General features: G+C 41.3%; 2 non-coding genes across 2 annotated transcripts; one reads left to right on the forward strand and one right to left on the reverse strand.

The window, feature by feature from the left end:
* Positions 1-75: 75 nt before the first annotated feature.
* On the reverse strand, positions 76-183 carry LOC130963757 (small nucleolar RNA R71). Its single transcript, XR_009079875.1, has one exon. It is a non-coding gene; the product is annotated as a small nucleolar RNA R71 (small nucleolar RNA).
* A 6,594-nt stretch (positions 184-6,777) lies between these two features.
* Positions 6,778-6,885, forward strand: LOC130964885 (small nucleolar RNA R71). Its single transcript, XR_009080951.1, has one exon. It is a non-coding gene; the product is annotated as a small nucleolar RNA R71 (small nucleolar RNA).
* The last annotated feature ends 2,813 nt before the right edge of the window (positions 6,886-9,698 follow it).

Raw genomic sequence — 9,698 nt, forward strand, 5'->3', positions numbered from 1 at the left:
AAAGATAGCCTGGACTCTTGGAATAAGCTGGTCACGACCTTCTTGGCCAAGTTCTTTCCTCCTCAAAAGCTGAGCAAGCTTAGAGTGGATGTTCAGACCTTCAATCAAAAAAATGGTGAATCCCTCTATGAAGCTTGGGAAAGATACAAGCAGTTGACCAAAAAGTGTCCTTCTGACATGCTTTCAGAGTGGACCATTTTGGATATATTCTATGATGGTCTATCTGAGTTCTCTAAGATGTCACTGGACCATTCTGCAGGTGGATCCATTCACCTAAAGAAAACGCCTGCAGAAGCTCAAGAACTCATTGACATGGTTGCAAATAACTAATTCATGTACACCTCTGAAAGGAATCCTGTGAGTAATGAGATGCCTCAGAGGAAGGAAGTTCTTGAAATTGATGCTCTGAATGCCATATTGGCTCAGAACAAAATTTTGACTCAGCAAGTCAACATGATTTCTCAGAGTCTGAATGGATTGCAAAATGCATCCAACAGTACTAAAGAAGCATCTTCTGAAGAAGAAGCTTATGATCCTGAGAACCCTGCAATGGCAGAGGTGAATTACATGGGTGAAGCCTATGGAAACATGGTGGGCGGAAATTGCAATCACTACAACTTCGCACCACTGACCAGCAAGTGCACTGGGTCGTCCAAGTAATAAACCTTACGCGAGTAAGGATCGATCCCACGGAGATTGTTGGTATGAAGCAAGCTATGGTCACCTTGTAAATCTTAGTCAGGCAGACTCAAATGGGTATAGATGATGAATGAAACATAAAGATAAAGATAGAGATACTTATGTATATCATTGGTGAGAGCTTCAGATAAGCGTATGAAAATGCTTTCCCTTCCGTCTCTCTGCTTTCCTACTGTCTTCATCCAATCCTTCTTACTCCTTTCCATGGCAAGCTTATGCAAGGGTTTCACCGTTGTCAGTGGCTACCTCCCATTCTCTCAGTGGAAATGTTCAACGCACCCTGTCACGGCACGGCTATCCATCTGTCGGTTCTCGGTCAGGCCGGAATAGAATTCAGTGATTCTTTTGCGTCTGTCACTAACGCCCCGCCTGCTAGGAGTTTGAAGCACGTCACAGTCATTCAATCATTGAATCCTACTCAGAATACCACAGACAAGGTTAGACCTTCCGGATTCTCTTGAATGCCGCCATCAGTTCTTGCCTATACCACGAAGATTCCGGTTAAAGAATCCAAGAGATATTCACCCAATCTAAGGTAGAACGGAGGTGGTTGTCAGTCACACGTTCATAGGTGAGAATGATGATGAGTGTCACGGATCATCACATTCATCAAGTTGAAGAACAAGTGATATCTTGGACAAAGAACAAGCGGAATTGAATGGAAGAACAATAGTAATTGCATTAATACTCGAGGTACAGCAGAGCTCCACACCTTAATCTATGGTGTGTAGAAACTCCACCGTTGAAAATACATAAGAACAAGTTCTAGGCATGGCCGAATGGCCAGCCCCCAAATGATCTAAGAACTAGATGTCCAAAGATGAAAATACAATAATAAAAGGTCCTACTTATAGGAAACTAGTAGCCTAAGGATTACAAAGATGAGTAAATGACATAAAAATCCACTTTCGGGCCCACTTGGTGTGTGCTTGGGCTGAGCAATGAAGCATTTTTCGTGTAGAGACTCTTCTTGGAGTTAAACGCCAGCTTTTGTGCCAGTTTGGGCGTTTAACTCCCATTTTGGTGCCAGTTCCGGCGTTTAACGCTGGGAATTCTGAGGGTGACTTTGAACGCCGGTTTGAGCCATCAAATCTTGGGAAAAGTATGGACTATCATATATTGCTGGAAAGCCCAGGATGTCTGCTTTCCAACGCCGTTGAGAGCGCGCCAATTGGGCTTCTGTAGCTCCAGAAAATCCACTTCAAGTGCAGGGAGGTCAGAATCCAACAGCATCTGCAGTCCTTTTCAATCTCTGAATCAGATTTTTGCTCAGGTCCCTCAATTTCAGCCAGAAAATACCTGAAATCACAGAAAAACACACAAACTCATAGTAAAGTCCAAAAAAGTGAATTTTAGCTAAAAACTAATAAAAATATACTAAGAACTCAACTAAAACTACTAAAAATATACTAAAAACAATGCCAAAAAGCGTACAAATTATCCGCTCATCACAACACCAAACTTAAATTGTTGCTTGTCCTCAAGCAACTGAAAATCAAATAAGATAAAAGAAGAGAATATGCATTGAACTCCAAAAACATCTATGAAGATCAGTATTAATTAGATGAGCGGGGCTTTTAGCTTTTTGCCTCTGAATAGTTTTGGCATCTCACTTTATCCTTTGAAATTCAGAATGATTGGCTTCTTTAGGAACTCAGAATCCAGATAGTGTTTATTGATTCTCCTAGTTAAGTATGATGATTCTTGAACACAGCTACTTCGTGAGTCTTGGCCGTGGCCCAAAGCACTCTGTCTTCCAGTATTACCACCGGATACATACATTCCACAGACACATAATTGGGTGAACCTTTTCAGATTGTGACTCAGCTTTGCTAGAGTCCCCAATTAGAGGTGTCCAGGGTTCTTAAGCACACTCTTTTTGCCTTGGATCACAACTTTATTTCTTTCTTTTTCTTTCTTTTTCCTTCTTTTTCTTTTTCTTTCGTTTTTCTCTCTTTTTTTTTTTCGCTTGCTCCCCTTTTTTTTTATGTTCACTGCTTTTTCTTGCTTCAAGAATCATTTTTATGATTTTTCAGATCCTCAGTAACATGTCTCCTTTTTCATCATTCTTTTAAGAGCCAACATTCATGAACCACAAATTCAAAAGACATATGCACTGTTTAAGCATACATTCAGAAAACAAAAGTGTTGACACCACATCAACATAATTAAACTGTTATAAAATTCAAAATTCATGCAATTCTTATCTTTTTCAATTAAGAACATTGTTTATTTAAGAAAGGTGATGGATTCATAGGACATTCATAACTTTAAGGCATAGACACTAAGACACTAATGATCATAAGACACAAACATGGATAAACATAAGCACTAAAATTCGAAAAACAAGAAAATAAAGAACAAGGAGATTAAAGAACAGGTCCACCTTAGTGATGGCGGCTTGTTCTTCCTCTTGAAGGTCTTATAGAGTGCTTGAGCTCCTTAATGTCTCTTCCTTGTCTTTGTTGCTCCTCTCTCATGATTCTTTGATCTTCTCTAATTTCATGGAGGAGGATGGAATGTTCTTGGTGCTCCACCCTTAGTTGTCCCATGTTGGAACTCAATTCTCCTAGGGAGGTGTTCAGTTGCTCCCAATAGTCTTGTGGAGGAAAGTGCATCCCTTGAGGCATCTCAGGGATCTCATGATGAGAGGGGTCTCTTGTTTGCTCCATCCTTTTCTTAGTGATGGGCTTATCCTCATCAATGGGGATGTCTCCTTCTATGTCAACTCCTACTGAATAACAGAGGTGACAAATGAGATGAGGAAAGGCTAACCTTGCTAAGGTAGAGGACTTATCCGCCACCTTATAAAGTTCTTGGGCTATAACCTCATGAACTTCCACTTCTTCTCCAATCATGATGCTATGGATCATGATGGCCCGGTCTATAGTAACTTCGGACCGGTTGCTAGTGGGAATGATTGAGCGTTGGATAAACTCCAACCACCCTCTAGCCACGGGTTTGAGGTCATGCCTTCTCAATTGAACCGGCTTCCCTCTTGAATCTCTCTTCCATTGGGCGCCCTCTTCACAGATGTCAGTGAGGACTTGGTCCAACCTTTGATCAAAGTTGACCCTTCTAGTGTAAGGATGTTCATCTCCTTGCATCATGGGCAAGTTGAATGCCAACCTTACATTTTCCGGACTAAAATCCAAGTATTTCCCCCGAACCATAGTAAGCCAATTCTTTGGATCCGGGTTCACACTTTGATCATGGTTCTTGGTGATCCATGCATTGGCATAGAACTCTTGAACCATCAAGATTCCGACTTGTTGAATGGGGTTGGTAAGAACTTCCCAACCTCTTCTTCGGATCTCATGTCGGATCTTCGGATATTCACCCTTTTTGAGTGAAAAAGGGACCTCGGGGATCACCTTCTTCAAGGCCACAACTTCATAGAAGTGGTCTTGATGCACCCTTGAGATGAATCTCTCCATCTCCCATGACTCGGAGGTGGAAGCTTTTGCCTTCCCTTTCCTCTTTCTAGAGGTTTCTCCGGCCTTGGATGCCATAAATGGTTATGGAAAAACAAAAAGCAATGCTTTTACCACACCAAACTTAAGAGGTTTGCTCGTCCTCGAGCAAAAGAAGAAAGAAGAGAGTAGAAGAAGAAGAAATGAGGAAGAAGGGAATGGCGTTGTGTTCGGCTAAAGAGGGGGAGAAGTGGTGTTTAGGTTGTGTGAAAATGAAGGGGTGAAGAAGGGTATATATAGGAGAGGGGGGCTCATGGTTCGGTCATGTATGGGTGGGTTTGGAAGGGAAAGTGGTTTGAATTTGAAGGGTGAGGTAGGTGGGGTTTTTATGAAGGATGGATGTGAGTGGTGAAGAGAAAGATGGGATTTGATAGGTGAAGGGTTTTTGGGGAAGAGGTGTTGAGGTGATTGGTGAATGGGTGAAGAAGAGAGAGAGTGGTGGGGTTGGTGGGGATCCTGTGGGGTCCACAGATCCTGTAGTGTCAAGGAAAAGTCATCCCTGCACCAAATGGCATGCAAAATCACGTTTTGAGCCAATTCTGGCGTTAAACGCCGGGCTGGTGCCCATTTCTGGCGTTTAACACCAGGTTCTTGCCCTTTTCTGGCGTTTAACGCCAGTCTGGTGCCCATTTTTGGCGTTAAATGCCCAGAATGGTGCCAGACTGGGCGTTAAACGCCCACCTGCTAACCTTACTGGCGTTTAAACGCCAGTAAGTTCTTCCTCCAGGGTGTGCTATTTTTCTTCCTGTTTTTCATTCTGTTTTTGCTTTTTCAATTGATTTTGTGACTTCTTATGATCATCAACCTACAAAAAAAATAAAATAACAAAAGAAAATAGATAAAATATAACATTGGGTTGCCTCCCAACAAGCGCTTCTTTAATGTCAGTAGCTTGACAGAGGGCTCTCATGGAGCCTCACAGATACTCAGAGCAATATTGGAACCTCCCAACACCAAACTTAGAGTTTGAATGTGGGGGTTCAACACCAAACTTAAAGTTTGGTTGTGGCCTCCCAACACCAAACTTAGAGTTTGACTGTGGGGGCTCTGTTTGACTCTGATTTGAGAGAAGCTCTTCATGCTTCCTCTCCATGGTGACAGAGGGATATCCTTGAGCCTTAAACACAAAGGATTCTTCATTCACTTGAATGATCAGTTCACCTCCATCAACATCAATCACAGCCTTTGCTGTGGCTAGGAAGGGTCTGCCAAGGATGATGGTTTCATCCATGCACTTCCCAGTCTCTAGGACTATAAAATCGGCAGGGATGTAATGGTCTTCAATCTTCACCAAAACATCCTCTACAAGTCCATAAGCTCGTTTCTTTGAATTGTCTGCCATCTCTAGTGAGATTCTTGCAGCTTGCACCTCAAAGATCCCTAGCTTCTCCATTACAGAGAGAGGCATGAGGTTTACACTTGACCCTAAGTCACACAGAGCCTTCTTGAAGGTCATGGTGCCTATGGTACAAGGTATTGAAAACTTCCCAGGATCTTGTCTCTTTTGAGGTAATTTCTGCCTAGACAAGTCATCCAGTTCTTTGGTGAGCAAAAGGGGTTCATCCTCCCAAGTCTCATTTCCAAATAACTTGTCATTTAGCTTCATGATTGCTCCAAGGTATTTAGCAACTTGCTCTTCAGTGACATACTCATCCTCTTCAGAGGAAGAATACTCATCAGAGCTCATGAAGGGCAGAAGTAAGTCCAATGGAATCTCTATGGTCTCATTTTGAGCCTCAGATTTCCATGGTTCCTCATTGGGGAACTCAGTGGAGGTCAGTGCACGCCCACTGAGGTCTTCCTCAGTGGCGTTCACTTCCTCTCCTTCCTCTCCAAATTCGGCCATGTTGATGGCCTTGCACTCTCCTTTTGGATGTTCTTCTGTATTGCTTGGAAGAGTACTAGGAGGGAGTTCAGTAACTTTCTTGCTCAGCTGTCCCACTTGTGCCTCCAAATTCCTAATGGAGGACCTTGTTTCAGTCATGAAACTGTGAGTGGTTTTGATTAGATCAGAGACCATGGTTGCTAAGTCAGAGTGGTTCTGCTTAGAGTTCTCTGTCTGTTGCTGAGAAGATGATGGAAAAGGCTTGCCATTGTTAAACCTATTTCTTCCACCATTATTGTTGTTGAAACCTTGTTGAGGTCTCTGTTGATCCTTCCATGAGAAATTTGGGTGATTTCTCCATGAAGAATTATAGGTGTTTCCATAGGGTTCTCCCATGTAATTCACCTCTTCCATTGAAGGGTTCTCAGGATCATAGGCTTCTTCTTCAGATGAAGCATCCTTAGTACTGCTTGGTGCATTTTGCATTCCAGACAGACTTTGAGAAATCAAATTGACTTGTTGAGTCAATATTTTATTCTGAGCCAGAATGGCATTCAGAGTATCAATCACAGGAACTCTTTTCTTCTGACTTGTCCCATTGTTCACAGGATTCCTTTCAGAAGTGTACATGAATTGGTTATTTGCAACCATTTCAATTAGCTCTTGAGCTTCTGTAGGCGTCTTCTTCAGGTGAAGAGATCCTCCAGCAGAGCTATCCAAAGGCATCTTGGATAGTTCAGAGAGACCATCATAGAAAATACCTATGATGCTCCATTCAGAAAGCATGTCAGAAGGACATTTTCTGATCAATTGTTTGTATCTTTCCCAAGCTTCATAGAGGGATTCTCCATCCTTCTGTCTGAAGGTTTGGACTTCCACTCTAAGCTTACTCAATTTTTGAGGTGGAAAGAACTTTGCCAAGAAGGCATTGACTAGCTTTTCCCATGAGTCCAGGCTTTCTTTAGGTTGTGAGTCCAACCATATCCTAGCTCTGTCTCTCACAGCAAAAGGGAATAGCATAAGTCTGTAGACCTCAGGGTCAACCCCATTAGTCTTGACAGTGTCACAGATTTGCAAGAATTCAGCTAAAAACTGATGAGGATCTTCCAATGGAAGTCCATGGAACTTGCAATTCTGTTGCATTAGAGAAACTAATTGAGGCTTAAGCTCAAAGTTGTTTGCTCCAATGGCAGGGATAGAGATGCTTCTCCCATAGAAGTCGGGAGTAGGTGCAGTAAAGTCACCCAGCACCTCCCTTGCATTGTTGTTGTTTTCGGCTGCCATGGGTTCTTCTTCTTTGAAGATTTCTGTTAGGTCCTCTACAGAGAGTTGTGCCTTAGCTTCTCTTAGCTTTCCTTCAAGGTCCTTTCAGGTTCAGGATCAGCTTCAACAAGAATGCCTTTGTCTTTGCTCCTGCTCATATGAAAGAGAAGAGAACAAGAAAATATGGAATCGTCTATGTCACAGTATAGAGATTCCTTGAGGTGTCAGAGGAACAGAAAAATAGAAGAAAGAGGTAGAAGAATTCGAACTTAATCAGATAGAGTTCGAATTGTGCATTGAGAAGGAGTGGTACTCCATAAACAGAAGGATGTGAGAAGAGGGGAAGAGAATTTTTGAAAATTAAAAAAAAGATTTTAAAAACATTTTGAAAAACTTTAATTTGATTTTCGAAAATCAAGAGTGAGAAAGAGATCCAGTAATTTTTGAAAAAGATTTTGAAATTAGAAATAAAAAAGATATGATTGAAAACTAATTTGAAAAAGATGTGATAAAAAAAATATGATTAAAAAGTTATGGTTTTAAAAAGATATGATTGAAAAGATATGATTTGAAAACAATTTTAAAAAGATTTGATTAAAAATTAATGACTTGCCTAACAAGAAAAGATATGATTCAAACATTAAACCTCTCTCAACAGAAAAGGCAACGTACTTGAAATGTTCAATCAAATCATTAATTGTTAGCAAGTATCTTTGAAAAAGGAAAGAAATTGATTTTGAAAACATTTGATTGAAAAGATATGATTTGAAAAAGATTTGATTTTGAAAAACTTTGAAAACTTTGAAAAAAATTGATTTTGAAAACAAAATCTTCCCTCTTGTGCCATCCTGGCGTTAAACGCCCAGAATGGTGCACATTCTGGCATTTAACGCCCAATGCACTACCTTTTTGGGCGTTAAACGCCCAACCAGGTACCCTGGCTGGCGTTTAAACGCCAGTCTGTCCTTCTTCACTGGGCGTTTTGAACGCCCAGCTTTTTTTGTGTAATTCCTCTGCTGCATGTTCTGAATCTTCAGTTCCCTGTACTATTGACTTGAAAATTGAACTAAGATCAAATAAACAATGCATGCAAGACACCAAACTTAGAATCAGACACTAGACTCAAATAAGAAACATAAAATATTTTTGGGTTTTATGATTTTTTTGATTTTTTTTCGAAAATTAAGTGGAAAAAGATATCAAAATTCTTAATGAGAATTCCAGGAATCAGTGCAATGCTAGTCTAAGACTCCGGTCCAGGAATTAGACATGGCTTCACAGCCAGCCAAGCTTTCAAAGAAAGCTTCGGTCCAAAACACTAGACATGGCCAATGGCCAGCCAAGCCTTAGCAGATCACTGCTCCAAAAGCAAGATTGATAAAAATCAACAAGCTCTTGTGATGATAAGTTGAAACCTCGGTCCAATGAAATTAGACATGGCTTTACAGCCAGCCAGACTTCAACAAATCATCATGAAACTCTAGAATTCATCTTCAAGAATTTCGAAAAAAATACCTAATCTAAGCAACAAGATGAACCGTCAGTTGTCCATACACAAAACAATCCCCGGCAACGGCGCCAAAAACTTGGTGGGCGGAAATTGCAATCACTACAACTTCGCACCACTGACCAGCAAGTGCACTGGGTCGTCCAAGTAATAAACCTTACGCGAGTAAGGGTCGATCCCACGGAGATTGTTGGTATGAAGCAAGCTATGGTCACCTTGTAAATCTTAGTCAGGCAGACTCAAATGGGTATAGATGATGAATGAAACATAAAGATAAAGATAGAGATACTTATGTATATCATTGGTGAGAGCTTCAGATAAGCGTATGAAGATGCTTTCCCTTCCGTCTCTCTGCTTTCCTACTATCTTCATCCAATCCTTCTTACTCCTTTCCATGGCAAGCTTATGCAAGGGTTTCACCGTTGTTAGTGGCTACCTCCCATCCTCTCAGTGGAAATGTTCAACGCACCCTGTCACGGCACGGCTATCCATCTGTCGGTTCTCAGTCAGGCCGGAATAGAATCCAGTGATTCTTTTGCGTCTGTCACTAACGCCCCGCCTGCTAGGAGTTTGAAGCACGTCACAGTCATTCAATCATTGAATCCTACTCAGAATACCACAGACAAGGTTAGACCTTCCGGATTCTCTTGAATGCCACCATCAGTTCTTGCCTATACCACGAAGATTCCGGTTAAAGAATCTAAGAGATATTCACCCAATCTAAGGTAGAACGGAGGTGGTTGTCAGTCACACGTTCATAGGTGAGAATGATGTTGAGTGTCACGGATCATCACATTTATCAAGTTGAAGAACAAGTGATATCTTGGACAAAGAACAAGCGGAATTGAATGGAAGAACAATAGTAATTGCATTAATACTCGAGGTACAGCAGAGCTCCACACCTTAATCTATGGTGTGTAGAAACTCCACC

This window comes from Arachis stenosperma, chromosome 2 (genome assembly GCF_014773155.1).
Source record: "Arachis stenosperma cultivar V10309 chromosome 2, arast.V10309.gnm1.PFL2, whole genome shotgun sequence".
Lineage (NCBI taxonomy): Eukaryota > Viridiplantae > Streptophyta > Magnoliopsida > Fabales > Fabaceae > Arachis > Arachis stenosperma.